This window comes from Kogia breviceps, chromosome 9, assembly GCF_026419965.1.
Source record: "Kogia breviceps isolate mKogBre1 chromosome 9, mKogBre1 haplotype 1, whole genome shotgun sequence".
In the NCBI taxonomy this organism is placed as follows: Eukaryota; Metazoa; Chordata; class Mammalia; order Artiodactyla; family Physeteridae; genus Kogia; species Kogia breviceps.
In genome coordinates, this window is record NC_081318.1 from 81,306,553 (window position 1) to 81,326,627 (window position 20,075).

At 49.2% G+C, this 20,075-nt stretch overlaps 1 long non-coding RNA gene across 2 annotated transcripts in view; it reads left to right on the forward strand.

The window, feature by feature from the left end:
• Positions 1-1,207: 1,207 nt before the first annotated feature.
• LOC136794795 (uncharacterized) overlaps positions 1,208-20,075 on the forward strand; it is a 238,124-nt gene continuing 219,256 nt past the window's right edge. For both annotated transcript variants that reach the window (XR_010842004.1, XR_010842003.1), the window contains exon 1: positions 1,208-1,348. This is a non-coding gene — a long non-coding RNA (uncharacterized lncRNA). The remainder of the gene's footprint in view (positions 1,349-20,075) is intronic.

Sequence of the window (20,075 nt, forward strand, 5' to 3'; positions counted from 1 at the left end):
GCAATTTTCAAAGAATAAGATAAATTTTACCCACAAACTCCCAATATTTCCTGAAACGTTGCAATCTGAAACCCTACTGGAGGAAGCAGAACATTCCAGGAGACATTCTACAAATGAAGGATTCTAAACCCTGTGGGTGGATAGGGAAATCTGGAAGGAAGGTACCCTCACCCAAGGAAAGTGAAAATGGTTCCTATACTTTTCTCACATCACATCCCTGTACAATTCCCATTGATCTTGGTCCAGGCATTCCCAGTCGTCTTGAGAGAAATCTATGGGCACATCCTGGAATGTCAGCAATCCCTGAAATTAAAAGTACACATGGCATGTGGCCACGGGAAGAGTTCATAATGTGACCCAAGAAGAAAACAGCAAATTAAGAGAACTGGTTTTAATTTAGAACAGTGTCTTCAATTATCCACTAATATATATATATATATATATATATATATATATATATATATATATATATTTAATTTTTTTTACAAAGTAACTTTCTCTATTTCTAACTACAAAAAAGGAGTATGTCATGTGATCCACAAAACCAGTATACTGGAGACTATACTTATCTGGAAAAGACATGATAAAATGATGGTTTCAACACTGGCATATGCATTTTTGAGTGTTTTATTTATATCAAACTGGATAAAATGTGTGTATTTCTCAGACAGAAAAGACATGTTGAGATAGAAATGTACCTTTCAACTATTCATGGGTCCACAAGTACACTGGGGAGATTGTAAAATTGCAGATTCTGATACAGTAGGTCCGGTGGGCCTGAGTTCTATTTTTTTAACAAGCTCATTTTTAACTAGTGATGCCACAGTCTCTGATTCATTAACGACAATTGTGAATAGCAGAGACATAATAAGGCAAGGTAAAAATTCATAGTTAACTTTTAACTTCAAGTGTTTTATGGAGTTCACACGTTTAATACGATAGTAAGCACAGCAGCAACAATCATTTGTGAACATTTACTGTAGACCGTGGATCTTTCTGACATTTTGTGTAGGATTCCAGGAAAAAGGTCTGCGCTGCGGCCACAGTGGGCGGGGCTCCCAGGCCGGGACGCCCCTCCAGGACCCCCGACAGGGCCCTGCGCTCGTGGCGGCTCCTCTCCTGGCGCCCCGCTCCCTCCCGGAAGGCCTCGGGGCAGAGCGGCCCCACCCGCTGCGCCCAGAACGGAGCCCGCGTTTCCACAGAGCTGGAACTCCCCGCTCGGGGTCTCTTCCCTCCGCCGTCACGGAGCTGCCACGGGGCCCGTGGGGAGGGCGGCCTCACTGAGGCTGCCGGCTGCGGAGGGGCCCCGGCGGCCGAAGCCGCGACAGACTTCGGGACGGCGGGCCGGGTACGTGAGTCCGGTGCCCGGGCGGCAGGGCAAGAGCAGCTTCTGAGGGGCAGGGGTTCGCTGCCACCCGCCGCTGCTGTTCAGAACGAGCGGCGCCGGGGTCTGGTCCCAGGGAACTTCGGCCCCTCCTCTCGGCCCTGCCCTCGGCCTGGCTCGCGGGGCCTAGGGCCGTGGAGAGGGGGCGGCCTGAGCGGTCTGAGGGGACACGGGCAAGGGAGGCGCAGGGTCCGGCCGCAGCGTCAGCACCCCTCCTCCCGACGGCGGGGAAAGCGGCCGAAAGTTTCTCCCGAGGCTCGCAGGCCTCTTATTCAGCCGAGCCCCTCTGCGCCCCTTCCTCCCTGAGCTAAAGTACCGGGGGGAGGGGACAGGGCGGGGGGCTGGCGCAGGTGTTGGGGGACGTGAAAAGGTGATTGTCAGCTAAGGAAAACCAGCTCTCCCAAGGTGAGGAATGCAGGGCTTTCCTTTTCATAGGCAGATGCCAGAGTTGGGCTCACCGAATTCCTTCCTTTGATATGCACCTCAGCTCTCTGGGGCCTGCATTCTGGATTTGCAGGTTTACTGAGATGGCAAGAAATATTCCATTTCTCACAGGCTTTAGGGGCAGACAGTGAAAAAGAGTCGGAGAATCTCACTTGGCATGTACTTTGGTTTACGTATAGATAATATTTATACTTAACTGTGCTAATAGAGGCTCTCGAGCCCTCTATGTATTAATGTCATCAATATCATAAGATAAATGCCTATAGAATTGAGTTAATCCAGTTAAATAGGATAATGATTTTAAAAGGAAACATAATAGAAATATAACAACAAAACCTTTACCACTAAAGGCTGGGTCTGGAACAGCCTAAATAAATGTTCCATTGTTAAAATATTGAAAGAGTATTCAATAGAAATATCAACAAAAATGACAAATAATAAGGGCAGCAGAATGTTGAAATGTTCTATCTTTATCATTAAAGTGGCAGAAAATCATTTATTAGTAGGCACTGGGGCAGAAGATGCCTGATTTTATATCTTTGTCATATTTGTGCAGTTGTTTGAACAAGTAACTGAAAGACAAAATGGAAAAACAAGGAGATTTGTGCCTGAGATCATGGTGATGTGAAACCAGGGATGGCCCCCCTGTGCCAGGTGAGTTAAGTTTACATCACAGGTAGCCCTCAGAGCTCCTGAGAAACAAGGGCTGGAATTTTTCTTCTGCGATGAATAGGAGCTGTTGAGTCCCGTTCATTGAGCAAGGAGTAGGTCTTGTCTACTACATATTTGTTTTTGGAACGGTATCTGTGCTAATTTCAAAGTCTTGTTTTATGAATAACCCCAAATCACCTTTCCCCTGAAGCAGGCGTAAGTGTTTTTTCTATTTGTGTGACTCTGTTCTGTTTTAGTTCAGTTCATGTGTAGCCATGTTTACATTCCCTCTATAAGTGATATGTCATGATGTTTCTTTTTCTGTGTGCCCTATTTCACTTCGAATTATTGTACCTAAAGCCACTCATTATGCTGCTACTAGCCTTATGACATTGATTTCATGGCTGAGTGATATTCCATTGTACATAAGTTCCACAACTTCTGTATCCATTTTGCTCTTTCCTGGGATATTGAACGTGTACCGAAGTCGAGGATCTTGTAAACAGAGCAGGCCTAAGCTTTGGGGTGCCTGTGTCTTGTTGATTTTTAGTCTTCGCAAGATATACGCCCATGAGTGGAAGTGCCCTATGCTCTGTAGCTCTGTTTTTTAGATGTTTTAGGAAACACCATACACTTTTGCAGAGTGTCTGTCGGCAATTTTCATCCCGCACGTCAGCATAACAAGGTTCCCTTGTTCTCCATGGCCTGTCCTGCATTTGTGGTTTTTACACTTTTTTCGGATGGCCGTTTTGACCGGAGGGAAGTCAGACTTTTTGTAGTGCTGATTTGCATTGCCCGCTTGCTTGGTTGGCCAAAAAGGACATATGCGTTTTTACCTGAATATATTCAGGAAAGAACGCATTCGCCCTTTTTGGCCAACTGCATCATTGTCCACGTTCTGCCGCTTTTCATGTGCTGTCAGGGCCAGTCCGATCTACCTCTTGAAATCTGTTTCCTGCAATTCTGCCTTACTTTCAAATTCTCTTCGTTCCCTTAACTCAATGTATTTTTGGAAGGAAGTTGTCATTTATAACTGTGTAGGTTTGTGAGTTGCAGTGCCCCTGAGTTCCATGTTTCAACTCGCTTTTTTTGTTAGCTGGCCGGAAAACCACAGGATCGCTTCAGGCCCTATTCTGGTTCCGGGGCGTGAGGCTGAGCGTTTGGTTAATTCTTCTTCGTGATGGGAAATTAGAGTGACATGTGCCTGTCCAAACATCTACAGCTAGTCTCTCATTGGTTCCCCCTCTTCCCGTTCATCCTCCGCACATATTGCAAACTGTGCGAAACAGGAGGTTAAAGGTGCTGACTCTCCAAGTGGGGAGATTGTTAGTAAAGCGGCTGGAATGGTGAACCCGAGCACCAGGAGATGAAAAATGAGGTGCTTTGTAGAAACCTTTCATGATCACACGGTGTACCATCCTCTGGGCTTCCCATGCATCTTTTAGCTATAGGAAGATTCCCTTGAACATGGAGAGTTGGGACCCAAGGAATGGGTAGTACGCAGTATTACTTTAAAGGATCTGCATTTGCTCACTCAACCTCACCAATCCTCTCAGTCCCAAGAGTGTCCAGCCTTATGTCTCATCCTGCTGTGTGTCTAGATGTGTTCAATCCATGTTGCATCACAGCCCCTGAGCAAAAGTTATAAGGGTCTTTATGTCTGTCACTGTCTTTTTTATTATTATTATATTGGTTACAGCTGATTTTCAATGCTGTTTGTTGCTGTTCTACATCCACTTGATTCACGTAGAAACAGACATCAATAAATTCTTTTTCAGATTCTTAACAGTCGTATAGAATTTTTTCTGGTGACTTGAGTGTGCTGAGTGCAGTTCTTTGAGGTTCTGTGTAGGCCTCGTCTATTATCAATTTGGTATTTGGAACGGTATCTTTGCTAATTTCAACCTCCTGGATAATGCCTCACCCCTCCCCACCTTTCCCCTTTGGCAGCCTTATGTGTGTTTTCTACATATTTGACTATGTTTCTGTTTTGTAATTTATTTCATGTGTAGCCATTGTTGATTCTACCTTTAAGTTATATCTTATGATATGTGTCTTTTTCTTTCTGACTTATGTTACCTAGAATGATCTTACATAACTCCTCCTGAGTTGATGCAACTGGCCTTATTTCATTGATTTCCTGGCTGAGTTATATTCCACTCTACATACGTACCACATCTCTTTTATCCATTTTTTCCTTCCAGGTATATTTAGGTTTTATCCAAGTCGAGGCTCTTTTAAACAGAGAGGCGGTAAACGTTGGGGTGCCTGTGTCCTGTCGATTTTTGTCTTTCCCAAGATATTCGCCCATGAGTGCAAGCGCCCTATGCTCTGTAGCTCATTTGTTTAGATGTTTTAGTAAACACAGTACACTTCTTCAGTGTGCCCGTTGGCAATTTACATTTCCACTATCAGCCTCACAGGGCTCCCTTCTCTCCTCGCCCTGTCCTGCATTTCTGGTATTTACACTTTATGAGGATGGCTCTTCTGACTGATGCGAAGTGATACCTTTTGTAGTATTGATTTGCAATGCCCACCTGTTTGGTTGGCTAAAAATGGTGTATGCCCTTTTCTTGAATATATTCAGGAAAAAAGCATACGCCCTTTTTGGCTAACTGCACCATTGGCGATGTTCAGCGCCTTTTTTTGTGCTTTCATGGCGAGTCCTTTCTACCTCTTCAAATCCCTTTCCTGCCATTCTCCCTTGCTTACAATTCCTTTTCGGTGACTTCCCTCAAGACATTTTTCAATGATAGATATTTTCAACTCTGCAGTTTCGTGAATTTTAGTGATCGTGAGCTCTATTTTTCAACTTGTGTTTTTGGGAACTGGCCACAAAACAGTGGGGTTTCCTCAAGCCGTATTCTTTTTCCATGGGCAATCTTAGCCTTTGGTCAATTCGTCTCCCTGATTGGAAATTAGAGTGACATGTGCCTGTCTGAACACCTAGGACTTTTCTCTCATTGTTTGTCATCCTCCTTCCGCTTCATCCTCTGGACAAATTACAAACTGTGCGCAGCAGGATGTTGAAGGTGCTGACATCCCCAGGTGGGGAGATTGTTAGGAAAGACGCTGGAGGGGTGAACCCGACTACCAGGAGATGAGGAGATGAGATGCTTTTTCCAAACTCTTCCCGACCAAACGGTGTACCACCTTCTGGGTGTCACAGGCATGTTTTAGTTGTAGGAAGCGTCCCGTGCATGGTAAGAGAACACCAGGGATGTTTCCAAATCAGTGTCTCCCCGACCCCCAAACTGGGGAATTTTACGCTACGGCTACACGTATGTTCATTAAGGGCCTTGGGCAGTAGGCAGAGTCCGAACTTAAGATGATTGAAGTCTTCAGGGTCAGAAGTGCTGACCATCGGCCTCCCTTAGGTTACATTTTATCTGTCATTGATAGATGATGTCAATAAAAATATCTATTTGTTTTCAGATTATTTCCACTTATAGGTTATTACAAAATATTGAGTGTAGTTCCCTGTGCTATACAGTAGTTCTGTGCTGATGATCTATTTTATACATAGCAGTGTGTACGTGTTAATCCCAAACTGTTAATTTATCCCTCCCTGAACCTTTCCCCTTTGGTAATAAAAACTTATAAGGTTTTATGCTTCTCAGAAATGGGGGAGCTGAAAGAGAGGTATCATTTTCAATGGAAAGGCGTTCAAAACAATATTGAAGCTTCAGCCAAGATTATTAGATGTACACCCTTGGAAAGAAATCACTTCATTTCTCTAATGTTGACCTGAAAAATAAGACAAACCCCTTCACTGAATTTGCTTAAATAAAGTGATGGAAATATCAAATGGAAGTGTTGGAAACATCTTATTTTACCCAAGCCTTATACACTGCTCTAGGTTAATTACAGTTTGGCTCACACATCTGTTCTTTGAAGTTACAATGTTCTCAATTTCTGTCACTGATCCTGCAGATTGGGCCCCAACAAGGGTCCCCTGCCCCGTGTCATTGGAGCCAAGAGAACAAGACTGAGTTTGGTTCAGAAGCAAAGGAAGCTTTATATTCTGATCAGGGAACGGAGAGGTGAGAGCGTGCGCTCCCCCGTGGGCTGTGGGCCGGGCTGCTGTGTAGGGATCCCGGCAGAGTCAGCGGGACGGAAGGGGCGGAGCTCTCGAGGGCCGGGTTGGCTGGAGCTCAGGCTCCATGTCGCGGAGTCTGCACGGGGCCCCGCGAGCTGAGGTGTCGGCCCAGCCATTTTGCACCAGGAAATAGGTCCTGAAGTGCCGGCTGTGGGACCTCTGCATGTGGAAACCTAGGAGCAAGTGAAATTAGACAAAGCACAAAGGAATAAAGGTTAGACTTTATTTTATTGCCCAGATTCTATGTTGATCTCCCAGGAATTTTTAATGGGCTCTGCTGGTGAGAAACCCCTCCTCTGCCTTTTGTCCCATTCCTCATTGTTGAGGCGCTGAGGGTGCAGACCCCGCTTCTGTAACTGCTTCGTGCTGAGTAGGGAGTCCTCATACCCGGGGGGAGGGGCAGAACTTCTCCCCAGCAGCCTCCAGGTGATGCTGATTGTCCCCAGGGCTCCTCCCTCACTCCTCCTCTGCCTGAGCCCCAGCATTTGAAGTGTTATAGATTCTAATGACCTTTAAGGGTGCAGGAAAGAGATGCGCAGAGACGCTGGGGGAGCCGGTTGTACCCCGCCCACATTTGTTCGGCCACCTTAGGCTGATGGTTTCTGCCAGCCTAGATGCTCTGACCAGTAGTCTGCGCTTTCTTCAGTTAGGCCCCTGAATTAACGTACAAACAGCACCAGGTGTCAGAACCGTGCCTGCTCAACTCCCAGACAGTCCAGGGCCGGTGGTGATCCAGACCCATGACGGCCACTGAGTCAACGGCCTTTTCAAGTAGCCAGGAGTCCAGCCGGTCTCATCGGCCACCGTCACCGCGCTGTCTTTAGGCTTTTCTATGGTGACAGCGTTATTTACGGTTCCCCCGCCAAGCTTATTAGCTCCGCTCTGGGTGCAGTAAGTCCTGCAAGCAGTAGTCTGCTCTTTGGGGGCACGCTCTTGTTTTCTGAGAGAAGATCCACGTCAAGTGATGGTCACACGAGTCATCATGGGGACCCGTTGCCCCCGGTTGTCCCTCTGGAGGTTGGAATTGGAGGGTTTCCTCACTCGAGGTCAGTGTGCCCACGGAGCGACCCCTGCAACTTCAGGGCATGGTGGGTGGTTAGGTTCACCGCGTGCGGTCCTTTTCCCTTAGGAGGGAGCTGGCCTTGCGGGCTGCTGATTTCCAGGTTTTTAGATACCCCCAGTATCCTGGCCGGATGGGGCGGCGGGCCAAGCCCTTGGTGACCGTACTTTCTCCTACCTGGAGGGCATTCTTGCATTGTTCCATTTCAAGTGGTCCCAGTTTTTGCACTAATACTCCAAGGACGATTCACCTTCTACCGGGAATGTAAAGGTTAAAGGGTTTAGTTAAATTAGGGAGGTCCAGAGCAAGGGTCTGAATTAACTGCTCTTTCCATTCTTGAAAGACCGCTTCTGCATTCTATTCGAACGGATCATCATCTTTTCCTTTCAATGTTTCATATAGAGGCCCAACTATTAGACTGTAGCTAGGGATCCAGATGCAGCAAACCCCGACCTCCCCAGGAACCCTTAAGCTGTCTTCTAGTTTTAGAAGGGGTAAGGCTGCAAATGGCTTCTTCTCTTTCCTGGGATGGGCTTCTCCGACCTTCTGTGAGAATGAAGCCCAGGCAGGTCACCTTAGTCTGTGATATTTGAGCCTTTTTCTTGGACACCTTCTATCCTTTATTGGCTAGGTAGTTCAGAGGCCTCCTTAGTAGGGCTGGTGATCAGAATGTTGTCTGCATATTGAAGGAGGGTTCCCTTCTCCAGAGGTAGATCTTTGAGGTTTTAGTTAAGTTTCTCCAAAGGTGGTGTGGGAATTTTTGAACCCTTGGGACAGGACGGTCCCAGCAGTATTGTCTTTGTTGTATGTTGAGTCCTGCCAATCACAAGCCAAAATTTCTGTGACCTCTGGGACTAATGGAATACAGAAGAAAGCAACATGTAAGTCTAATACAGAATACCATATCCTGGTGGATGGTAGAATGACCAGCAGGGTGTAGGAATTAGGAACTACTGGATGTATATCCTCAGTGGCTTCACTGACTGTCCTGACATCTTTACCAGTTCCCCAGCAGCCCACGGGGCTCCCGTGGTCAGGCCCCTTGCAGGATATACAGCTCACTTGGGCAGGTACCCAGCAGCCCACGGGGCTCTCGTGGTCAGGTCCCTCCCAGGATATGGAGCTCACCTGGGCAGGTACCCAGCAGCCCACGGGGCTCTCATGGTCAGGCCCCTCCCAGGATATGGAGCTCACCTGTGCAGCTACCCAGCAGCCCACGGGGCCCTCGTGGTCAGGCCCCTCCCAGGATATGGAGCTCACCTGTGCAGCTACCCAGCAGCCCACGGGGCTCTTGTGGTCAGGCCCCTCCTTGGATACGGAACACCCCTGTGCAGGTACCACGGCAGGGCTGGGCACACAGGAACCGTGCACATAGCCCTCATTGCAGAGCACCCCCATCTCACCTGTCACTCAGAGCTGACACAGAGAACCTCAGAGCAGGACTTGAACTAACAAACAGCAGCCCCGACAGGTCTGTGACCCTGGGCGTTACTCTTTGTGGCCTCCCTTCGCCTGGTCTTCCAGAGACTTGCACTGCAGCCGGGGCACCAGGCCTCTGTCTCCACCCACCACCCCTCTTCTCCCTGACTCCTGGGTTCCTCTCATTAGGAGAGGGTCTTCTTGAAGTTGTCTCCTACTCATGGGCCAGATAAAATGATTAGAAAACAAGCCAGGGCTGCAGCCCCTTGTCTATCCTGACCCTCAGGATGCCACACCTGTTCCTTGGAACTGACCGGTGCAGCAAGGTCCATTTTCTGCAACTGTGAGGCCCTGAGGGGCGAGGATTGTCTGGCCTGGGCAGCCTGACGCAGCCGGCCCGCCCTCCCCAGGTGTACCTGAGCTGAGGTCAGTATAAACACCGCTCCAGGCAGCAAGAGCCCCTGCAGCTCTGCCTGATGCCATATTCTCTGTCCCGTCAGCAGTCTCGGGGCTGGGCTGGTGGGAGGGAGTAGGGCTCTGTGGGTGGCCCGGTGTGAGTGGGGCTCTGCTGGACTTTCTGCAGGAGTTGCCGGGCTGCCACCTGCTAAAGAAGAGGATGTGTCACCCATACCTGCCGCTGGAATTTCTCCCCGGGCAGAGGTGAGGAAGGAAAAAAGCAGTGGGGGCCGGGACAGGAGGGGTACGTCAGGCAGGGAGATGGAAAGCTTCCAGAAGAGCACCCGGGGCCAGGACCATCCTGGCTGGCCTGCAGGCCCCACGTCGGCCTGCGTGCTGTGGCTGGTGTGGCTCCACGGCCTTTCCTCTAGGTTTCCAAGTCCTTGCACACATTCAGGTGTTCTACCTGGGAAGGGTGGGAACAGTTCAGCAGCAGCTGGCCTGGGGGTCAGCTCACGTTTACTCAGGGACGCCTCGGCACGGTCCCCCAGCTTTGTAATGAGGACGCTCCTTGTGGGGGGGCTGCTGGCTGCATGGGAGATGATTCCCCACCTCTGACCAACTTCAGAATTGTTTACAACTGGAGCAAGTGTCCTGATAGGGTTTTCCTCTGTGTAACTAGTGGGTTCTTCATTAGCAACGTGAACGGTGATATCAGAGGTCCTGAATCGGGATGGAAATACTTATCCCCAACTTGTACAGGCATAAAAACCTGGGGAGGCCGCGTGCAGCCGGCACCCTTAGGGATGGGCTTCCGACTGACCCCTCAACGGTCTGGTGTCCAGGCACTGCTTTAGAATTTCTGGGGCCCAGTGCTAACTCTAAGGGTTCTGTAACCCAGCCTCTGCTGGCCTTTAATGAGACCCGCACTTCCAGGATCCTACAGAGCAGGGTCCGTGTGACTGTTCTGTAGCTTCTGTAACAAATGACCCCAAGCTGGGTGGTTTAAAACAACAGGAATTCATCCTCCCCCAGTCCTGGAGACCAAACATCTGAGATCCAGGTGTTGCAGGATGGAAGTCCCTCCAGAGGCTCCAGGATAGGGCTCTTCCTGCCTTTTCCAGCTTTGGGGGGCTCCAGGCATCCCCAGGCTTGCGGCTACAGCCCTCCCGTCTCTGCCTCTGCCTTCACGTGGCTCCTCCTCTCTGTCTGTGTTTCTCCTCTTTTGTCTCCTAAGGACTCTCTCAATTGGATTGAGGGCCATCCTAACCCAAGATGACCTCACCTCGAGATCCTTAACTACATATACAAAGACGCTTTCCCCAGATATGGTCCCGTTCCTGTGTTCTGGGGGGCACATCTTTTGGGGCCAGCATTCAACCCATCACCTGTGTATAAAATAACCCTCATTTTAGGAGATTACCAAGGTCCCGTATAGACTGGCACAGAGAGCAGCCAGCAGCCATGTGGGTGGGGGTCTGGGGAGAATGAGGACCCTGGAATCACCTGGGAAGGATGAAATCCTGGCTGCATTAGGTGAGCTCTTCCACCACGGGGCCCATGGAAACAGTCCCTCCACTCTGTCCGTGGAAAGGGACCCAGTGCTGAGTCCAGAAATGGTTATATTGCAAAGCTGGCTCTTCTGGGATTTCATCATCAATAGCATCATGTAACCAGTAACTACGGGCTTGGAGGAGTCACTCTGGCACGTGATGACAGCACTGTCACTTTAGGCTCATCAAGCCTAGAATAGGAATGTTTGAAGGAGAAGAGTTTGGGAGATTGCGAAGCTTGGTTGTTAAGGAAACTGAGCAGGTTTGTCAAGGTTGTCAAGGAAACTTCTCGCTTAAACTGAAGGCAGGGCTGGGAGAGCTGAAATCCAGGGATATTTTAAAGGGGCTGCTCTGAAGCACCATCACCTGAGAGGTGGTCTCAGCGTGAGCTGGGCTTTGAGAAAAGTGTGATGAGATTAAGCCTGACTTTCTGTGACAGCTGGGGAGGGGTTTGTAAAGCACCTTGGCTTTTAAGGCAAAGTTTGTTGCTGGAACAAAGTGTCTTCCAAAACTGGGCTGAAGCTCAAGATGTCTCTGTCCCCTTCCTGTGAGAGTCCAGGGCAGGTGGGTGTCAGGTCCCAGGCTCTGCCCCCCCCTTTGTTTCTCCTCCCTGCTTCCAGGTGAGGGCTTCAACCAGCAGGGTGGGGTGACCACGGGGGCATCATGCCCTCCGTCCTAGGATGCAGGCTGGGCAAGGCCCTCACCACCTCCACCCCTTCCCCTTGGTAACACGAGACACTGTGCCCCAGCTGTAAGGGGTGGGAAGGCTGGGAGATGCAGGGTAGCTCTGTACAGGAAAAAGGGAAATGGGTTCTGATGGGCAGCTGTGCGGCTCTGTTGTGAAGGTCTCCCAGACACTAGCGCACAGATTATGGTTTCTGTGAAGCTTCGATGTTTTGTGGTTCTGGAAATCCTATAGGAGACGGTCCACAGCAGGTGAAGCTAATGCTCACAGTGGAGGTGGTGAAGCCAAAGGTCTGCGGTTCAGACTGAAGGTACCGATGTACATGCAGGACAAAACCATCTCACGTGAATGGACTTCAGGCACGTTTAACGTGAATGCAGTCGTGTTAATGCCTAGCATCTTCTACCTTGTGCCTCCTCAGGGACCCCCTCCTCAGTGCCTGGGGCTCCTGTAACTCAGGTACAGGGGGGTGGAGAGTGGGCTCTGTCCAGTCTGAGCCCTGAGTTACCCTGTGAGTCTGCTCGGGACCACAGTAACAAGTACCACAGACTGGGCAGCTTGAATAACAGGCCTATCTCCCAGTCCTGGATGCTGTCGGAGATCAAGGTGTCTGCACGCTGGCTTCTCCTGAGGCCTCTCTCCTTGGTGCTTAGACAGCCATCTTCTCCCCAGGTCCTCACAGGGTCTCCCCCTGTGCCTATCTGTGTCCTAATCTCTTCTTGTAGGACATCAATCCGATTGGATTAAGATCCACCCTAGTGACCTCATTTTTACTTTGATCATCTCTTTAAAAATCCCATCTCCAAATACAGACACATCCTGGGGTCCTGGGGGTTAGGGATTCAGCATGTGAATTTGGGGGTCATGACTGAGTCTATGCCATCCTCCTTAGGAACCAAGTGTGCCTCGGTCCTTCCTTCCCTCAAGTCATACGAGGTGATGTAATGGCTCAAGGAGAGGCCACTCGTGCAGAGTTTATATCCCAGCTGGGGAAACCTTCTCTGCTCTCTCTGATCAGGCAGTGGCAGTGCCAGCCCCCTCCTGAGGTGAGCAGTTCTGGGGTTTCCTGCCATGTCACCTGGCCTGCTGAGGTGCTCAGTGTCTGGGAACCCAGGAGCCAGCAGCCTAGTGGGGATGCCGGAGACTCTCAGGGTCTTGGCAGATGTCTCTCCCAGCAGATACCCTAGCGAAAGTGGGGAAACTTTGGGGGATTACAGGTGGGAGAGAGCCACAGTGTCGTTTATGCTTCAGAAAGTCCACGTTGGGGTGGGATGTGATACGCACCGTGGGGCAGGGAGGTTTGTCAGGCCTGATGGAGGAACCAGGCACAAGATCGGGCTTGGGCCATGGCTGTGGGCATAGAGGGGAATTAGTGTGGGAACTGGCCACAGACTATTGTCGAAGTATCTGCTTCCCTGTGCACCGAGGCCGAACAGAAATATGGAGACAGGGGTTTTGGAGGAAGAGAAAGATGGCTTTATTTTTCTGCCAGGCAGCAGGGAAGACACAGCTGGCTATCACCTCAAGAACTGGGCACCCCTGTTTGAGAATCAGGGAAGATATGTGGGGCTCCCGCAGTCCGGGGTAGAGGATAAGGATCAAAGTAGTGAAGGTCTTGCATTCCTCCTTTCCTTTGCATTATTTCAAAACAGTCATAGCTGGCATCAGGTCGCCTGGTAATTGGGGTCCAGCAGACTGGTAATTGCATCTATTTGCCTCTGGTTTATCGGCCGGTGACCTTGTTTTTGAAATGAAAAACTAGGGGGTGATTTGTTATGAGGGGCGTATAGAATCTAAGTGCGTTACATAATGAGGTTAGGGAGTGAGAGGCAGGGGCTGTAACACACACAGTTAGGGGTGATGGGTGCCGAAGGTAAATTCCATAGTGTCAGGGAGTGAGGTTAGCTTTGTAAAGTACAAATCTAGTTACTACAAATGAGTGACAAAGTGAAACAAGGAGTGATGAGCTCTTTCAGGCCAGGTTATGTTTCTTCTCTAGCCTGTTCGCTGTCCCCTTGTTTCCCTTGTTCTCAGGGCAGGGAAACTTCATTTCTGTTTTTGCTGCCACAAGACTGTGGAGGAGGAGCTGACAGTCACTGGGGCACAAGGCAAGTGGGAGGCTGGGAGGCCCCAGTGTTACCGAACCGAACGTGTGTCCGCTCGCCCGAGTGCAGCAGAGCCAGTCTACTGACACGGGGTGTGGTGGAGGAAGGTGCAGCCTTAATTGTCAAAGTGCCAATACAAGGAGGCCAGGTGGCCTGTGCTCTAAAACCCCGAACTCCCTGAAGGATTTCAGCAAAGCAATTTTAAAGGCCAAGTGAAGGAGGGGGGGTCGCAGGGTATGTGATCAGCTGGTGCACGATTCTCTGATTGATGGTGAGGTAACGGGCGGTTAACGTTATAAATTCTTAGGCACCAGAAGCTCTGGGGCTACCTGTTCATGATCAGCAAGTAGTTAATTTCTTCCACTTGGTGGTGGAGGAAACATGCATCAGATACTGTTATCCAGGTACTTCAGAGAGGAGCTACAGCAGAGGATGTGGGGGAGGGGGTCTGTCCTGGGAAGGCCCCACACGGTCCTGCTCGGTTACACCTGGTGCCTGGGCTCAGCATCCTGGGAAGGGGGGGCTGCTTCTGGGTGTGGGGAGCTGCAGGATCCCAGTCCTCTGAGGGGCCTGCTAGCCCCCAAGGTGAGATGGGTGTGCAGTGACTGGACGGAGGCATCTGGCCTGGGAGAGGGGTCCGGGCTGGAAATGTCACTGGAATCATCGCAGGGAGGGAGAGGAAAGGCAAAGTGGGGGCAGATGGGTCACAGCAGATTAATGCAGGTGACTGCAGTCCTGTTGGAAACAACTCAGAGCCAGAAAGGAGTGGCCATCAGGGGCTCAGCTCCATTCTCTTGTTCCTTTGTAAAACCACTGTGTCAGAGTTTGAGACACCGCCAGGAGATGTCTGGGCCCAGTGCTGCCATGGCTTCATCAAAGGGCCCAGGGGGAACACAGAACCACTGCAGGCCCCGCCCATGTCCTCACTGGGAATGAGTCCCATCGGGGCTCCTGGGCTCACAGACTTCACGGCACCTCTGTCCTCAGGACTGGTCTTCCTCCTTCCTCTCACCTGCTGATCAGAGGCCCAGGAACCCCCAACCTGGCTCCACTCCCAGGGCCTGGATTCAGAGGCCCAGGAGCCCCCAACCTGGCTCCACCCCCAGGGCCTGGATTCAGAGGCCCAGGAGCCCCCAACCTGGCTCCACGCAGGACCTAGATTCTGGGACAGCTTAGGGGTAAGCAACACCCTCACGCTCCTTTATCTGCTTAGGGGTGAGAATGTCTTAAACGCTGCAGTTGACTGATTATGGAGGGCCGAGTGTTTCCAGCAGGTATGGGTGGAAAGATGGGGTGTGAAGTTCCTATGTCTGCAGGGTCTTCCCAGCGTGAAGATCTGTGTGTTCCCCCCGGCCAGTCAGCATCCTCCCAGGAAGCCCAGATTCAGGATTACGAAGGCAGAGGCTCTCCCCTTGCGTACCTGTAACTTCGCACTCCCACAGCAAGGAGCCTGGCTCCCACCACATGCCATTTATCTATGCATTGCTCCTTTCCACGTTACATGTGCAGAGGTTTCAGAATTGTTAGCTACTACACCCTGGAAAGAACTTCGTAAAATAAAGCCCACTGTTTATATATGGGCCATTTTTCCTTTAGCCTACAGATTCCATTCATTTCCAAAGGTAACTTAAGTCAGCAGCTTTTACCCCATCCCCTACAGTGAGTTGTTTCCACATATTTCTAATACAGTTAGATTCTGTCATATCATGTAATCCATCCTGCAACACTCTTACACCATAAATAACTAAATTTGAATAGATTATGATTGGCCCCTTGGGCTACACATGTCTATGGGCTTAGACAAACGCATAGTGACAGGTATCCATCCTAGAGTATCACATGGACTACTTCAAACCCCCCACCCCATGATCTGCTTATCATCTATGTAGCTTTGCCTTTCCCAGAATGTCATCAGTGGGGTCATACTGTGTGCAGCCTGCTCGGACTGGATTCTTTAACTTAGCAGTATATACTGAAGATTTATCGATGTCTTTCCATAGGTGGATGGTGCATTCCTTTCTGCTGAGTAGTATTCCACTGCATGTGTATGGGAGGAAAAACAATTTTCCTTCTACTTTTCTAGGTTCTTGGTTGAGGCCCCCCCTGCCCCTGTAATAAAAGACAGATTACCAGGAGAAAAGCAGAAGTTTAATAACATGTATACCTTCTGAATACAGGGGGGATACCACAGAAAACTGAGTCACTCCCTGAAATGACCAAAACCATCCCCTTCAATACCACCTTCAGCTAAAAACAGAAGAAAGATGTTGGGGAAGGGGGGAAGGCCAGTTATGGCAGGTTATCATGCAAAGCACAGTAAACAAACGTATGGCTGTTTGCACATTTAAGTCAGGACTTCCCCATTGAAAAGAGTTACTTAAGATTTAATTATCCTTCTATTTTCGGTGCAAAGAGGGACATACTCTTATAAATGGAGATTTCTCCATTGTAAATGTCCTTCATAAAATGGCAATCTCAGTTTTCTGAGATTTTTTAAAAAATAAATGTATTATTTTATTTTTGGCTGCATTGGGTCTTTGTTGCTGCGTGCAGGCTTTTCTCTGGGTGTGGCGAGCAGGGGTGCGCGGGCTTCTCATTGTGGTGGCTTTTCTTGTCACGGAGCACAGGCTCTAGGCTTGCAGGCTTCAGTAGTTGTGGCACACGGGCTCAGTAGTTGTGGCTCTCTGGCTCTAGAGCGCAGGCTCAGTAGTTGTGGTGCACAGGCTTAGTTGCTCTGTGGCATGTGGGATCTTCCCGGACCAGGGCTCGAACCTGTGTCCCCTGACTCAGCAGGTGGACTCTTACCCACTGAGCCACCAGGGAAGCCCTATTGATTTTTTTAAAACAGACCAATAATCCTTATGCCAGAGAGAGATATTTTGGGGTGGCATATTCTACTCGCCTTGACATGGATGTACCCCAATTTGCTTATGCATTCATCTTTTGAAGGATATCCTGATTTCAAGTTTTTAGCCATTATGGAAGTGCTGCTATGCATAATTGCATCCTTGTTTGCATTTGGACATAGATTTTCAAAGCAGTTGCCTAAATACTGGAAGTATGATTGTTGGATCCCAACGTGAGACTTGTTTAGCTTTGGAGAAAACTGTCATTGTCTTACAAAATGGCTGCACATGCATCCTCCCAGCTATGAGGGTGAGTTCCTTTTGTTCCTCGCCCTCTAGCAATTGGTATTGTCATATTTTTGGAGCTTAGCAGTCGTAATAGGTGTGCTGTGGTATCTCATGATTTTAATTTGTAATTCCCTAATGGTATATGATGTTGAGCTTGTTTCTGTATGACTTTTACTATCTGTATCTTTTTTGGCGGGATGTCTGTTCAGATCATGCTGTTCATGTTCATGCTGGGAGGAGCCCTGTCTCCTCGGGACCTGTTGGGGCTTTGGCTTCTGGAACACACGGGGCTGAGTCCACGCTGATGGCCGGGCTTCGGTACAACCCGGGGTCAAGTCCACACTAACGGAAGCTGGGTCTCCTCAGGACCCGCTGGGGCTTCAGCTCTGGGACACTGGGGGGTCCAGTTCATGCTGACATGAGCCTGGTCTCCTCAGGACCTGCCGGGAGGTAATGCCGCCGAGGGAGAAGGTGAGGGAAAGTGGGGAGAAGGTTCTTATGAATGGCTGACCGCTGTGGGTGTCTGTCTTCAGAGGACCCAGGAGAGGAAGGGCTTGATGTGGAAAACTGGGTTTTTGACCCCTTTTGTGTGGGGTGTAGACAGTTCAGTGTGTTCTTTGGCATGTGGCGTCTTGTTTTCCCAGCACCGTTTATTGAGGGGCCTGTCCTTTCCCTGGTGAATGTTCTTCATTCCTTTCTTGTGAATTAACTGCTCACATACCTGTAGGTTGATTCCTAGGCTCTCTGCTCTGTTCCTCTGGTCTGTGTGCCAGTTTTTGTGCCACTCCCACACTTTTTCGGGACTAGCTTCATAACAAAGTGTGAAGTCAGGGAGCAAGATGCCTCTAGCTCGTTCTCCTGCCTCAGGGTCGCTTTGGCTCTTCTGAGTCCTTTGTGGTTCCACACACAACCTAAGATGGTTCATTCTGTTTCTATGGAAAATATCATTGGACTTTTGGTAGGGATGTCTTTGAATGTGTACATTAACAGGCCTTCAGCGGGGGACACTGTCAGGGAATGACTTAGGAACAGCATCAGGGCCTTTGCTGGGCCAGCATTATGGTCTCACTGAAAGACATGATCAGGACCTGAGTTAGTCACAACGTCAAGGCTTCAGTTAGGGAAAGTTTCAGGGCCTGAGTTAGGGACAGCCTCAGATATTCACTTAAGGACAGTAACAGGGCTTTCCTTGAGACAGAGTCAGGAACTTGGTGAGAAATGAGTCAGGATATTAGCTCAAGATACTGTTCAGATTTTAGTTATTGATTGCAGCAGGGCGCATATTAGGGAAAGATTCTGGGTCATAGTGAGAGATAGTGTCAAGGCCTTTGTTAGGATTAGTCAGTGCTTAGTTAGGGAGAGTATTAGAGTTTAATTTAGGAGAACATGCAGGATATTAGCTTGGGACAGAGTCAGGTTCCGGGCCAGGGATAGTGTCAGGAAATGACCAAGGGAAAGCGTTAAAACCTTAGTTATTGAGAGCATCACGGTCTTAGTTAGGACCAGCAAGAAGGCCTAAATCACGACCAGTTCCAGGGCTTCATATAGGGACAGCGTCAGAGCCTAACTAAGGTAGAGCCCAAGTGCCTAAGTGAGGCCTCTCCTTAAGACCTGAGTTAGGGAAAGTGTCAGGGCATGACTTAGGAGCAGCAGAAGGGCCTCTGTGGGATCAACGTTAGGGTCTTCATTAAAGACATTATCAGGGCCTCTGCTAAGGAGAGCCTCAAGGCCTCATTTATGGGCAGCATCAAGAATTACTTTGGGCCAGTTTCAGGACTTTGGTAAGACCTGGGTCAGGATATTACCTCAGGATAATATCAGGACTTTAGATATGGCCAGCAGCTGGACCTTAGTTAGAGACATTGCCAGGGCCTGAGTTAGGAATAGTATTATGGCCTTTGTTAGGTACAGTGTCAGGAACGGTCCTAGGAGTTTTGTCAGTGTCTGAGTTAGCTGTAGTGTCAGGGCCTTTGTTAGGGACAGTGTCAGGGCCTGAGTTAGGACAAGACTCCAGGCCTTAGTTAGGAACAAGCTCACAGCCTCTGGAGCAATTTCAGGGCCTTATTTAGGGACAGCATCAGGGATTTAGTTAGCATAAGAGAGGCCATTCCTGCAAGCACCCTGAAGGCCAACAAACGCAAATGCAAAAGTGAACCATGCATGCTGCTATGAAGGAATATTCCACAACAGTTGAATACATTTGGCTTAAGTTTACCAAGAGTTAAAAATTATTTTTTTAAGAAAACAATATTCACAAGATGAAAGAATTTCATCCTAAAAAATCTCTTTAGCTAAATTGGACATTAGGGAAAGAGAAGGTTAGATTAAGGGCTAGGGCTAGTGTCAGGTAATGACCTAGGTATCGTATCAAGACCTTAGTTACTGAGAGAATCAGGGCCTAATTTTTAAACTGTCAGGGTTTCCAGTAAGGACAGCATCAGAGCCTGGCTTGGGGAGAAGGTCAGGACCTGAGTAAGGCCTTGCATCAGGTCCGTAGCTGCAGACACTGTCAGGACATGACTCCGGAGCAGCATCAGAGCCTTTGTTGGGTCAGCATTCAGGTCATAGTGAAAGACATGAGCAGGGCTTGAGTGAGTCACAGAATCAAGGCCTCGGTTATACAAACATTAAAGGCTTGAGTTACACAGAGCCTCAGGTCTTCACATAAGGACAATGACAGTGCTTTCTTTGGAACAGTGTTAGGATCCTGGATAGAAGTGCATCAGAATATCAGCTCAGGATAGTGCCTGGATTTACTTATTGATTGCAGCAGGTCCCTAGTTAGGGACAGATTCCGGGCCTTAGCGAGAGATCCTGTCAAGGCGGTAGGTAGGATTAGTCAAGACCTTAGTTACGGAGAGTATTAGGGTTTCATTTGGGATAAGATGCAGGACATGAGCTTGGGACAGTGTCAGGTTCCGGGCCAGGGATAGTGTCAGGAAATGTCCAAGGGAAAGCGTTAAAACCCGAGTTATTGAGAGCATCGGGGCCTTGCTTAGGACCAGAGCCAGGCCCTAAATCACGACCACTGCCAGGGCTTCATATACGGACAGCATCAGAGCCTAACTGAGGTACAGCCCAAGTGCCTAAGTGAGGCCTCTCTTTAGGATCTGAGTTAGGGAAAGTGTCAGGGCATGACTTGTGA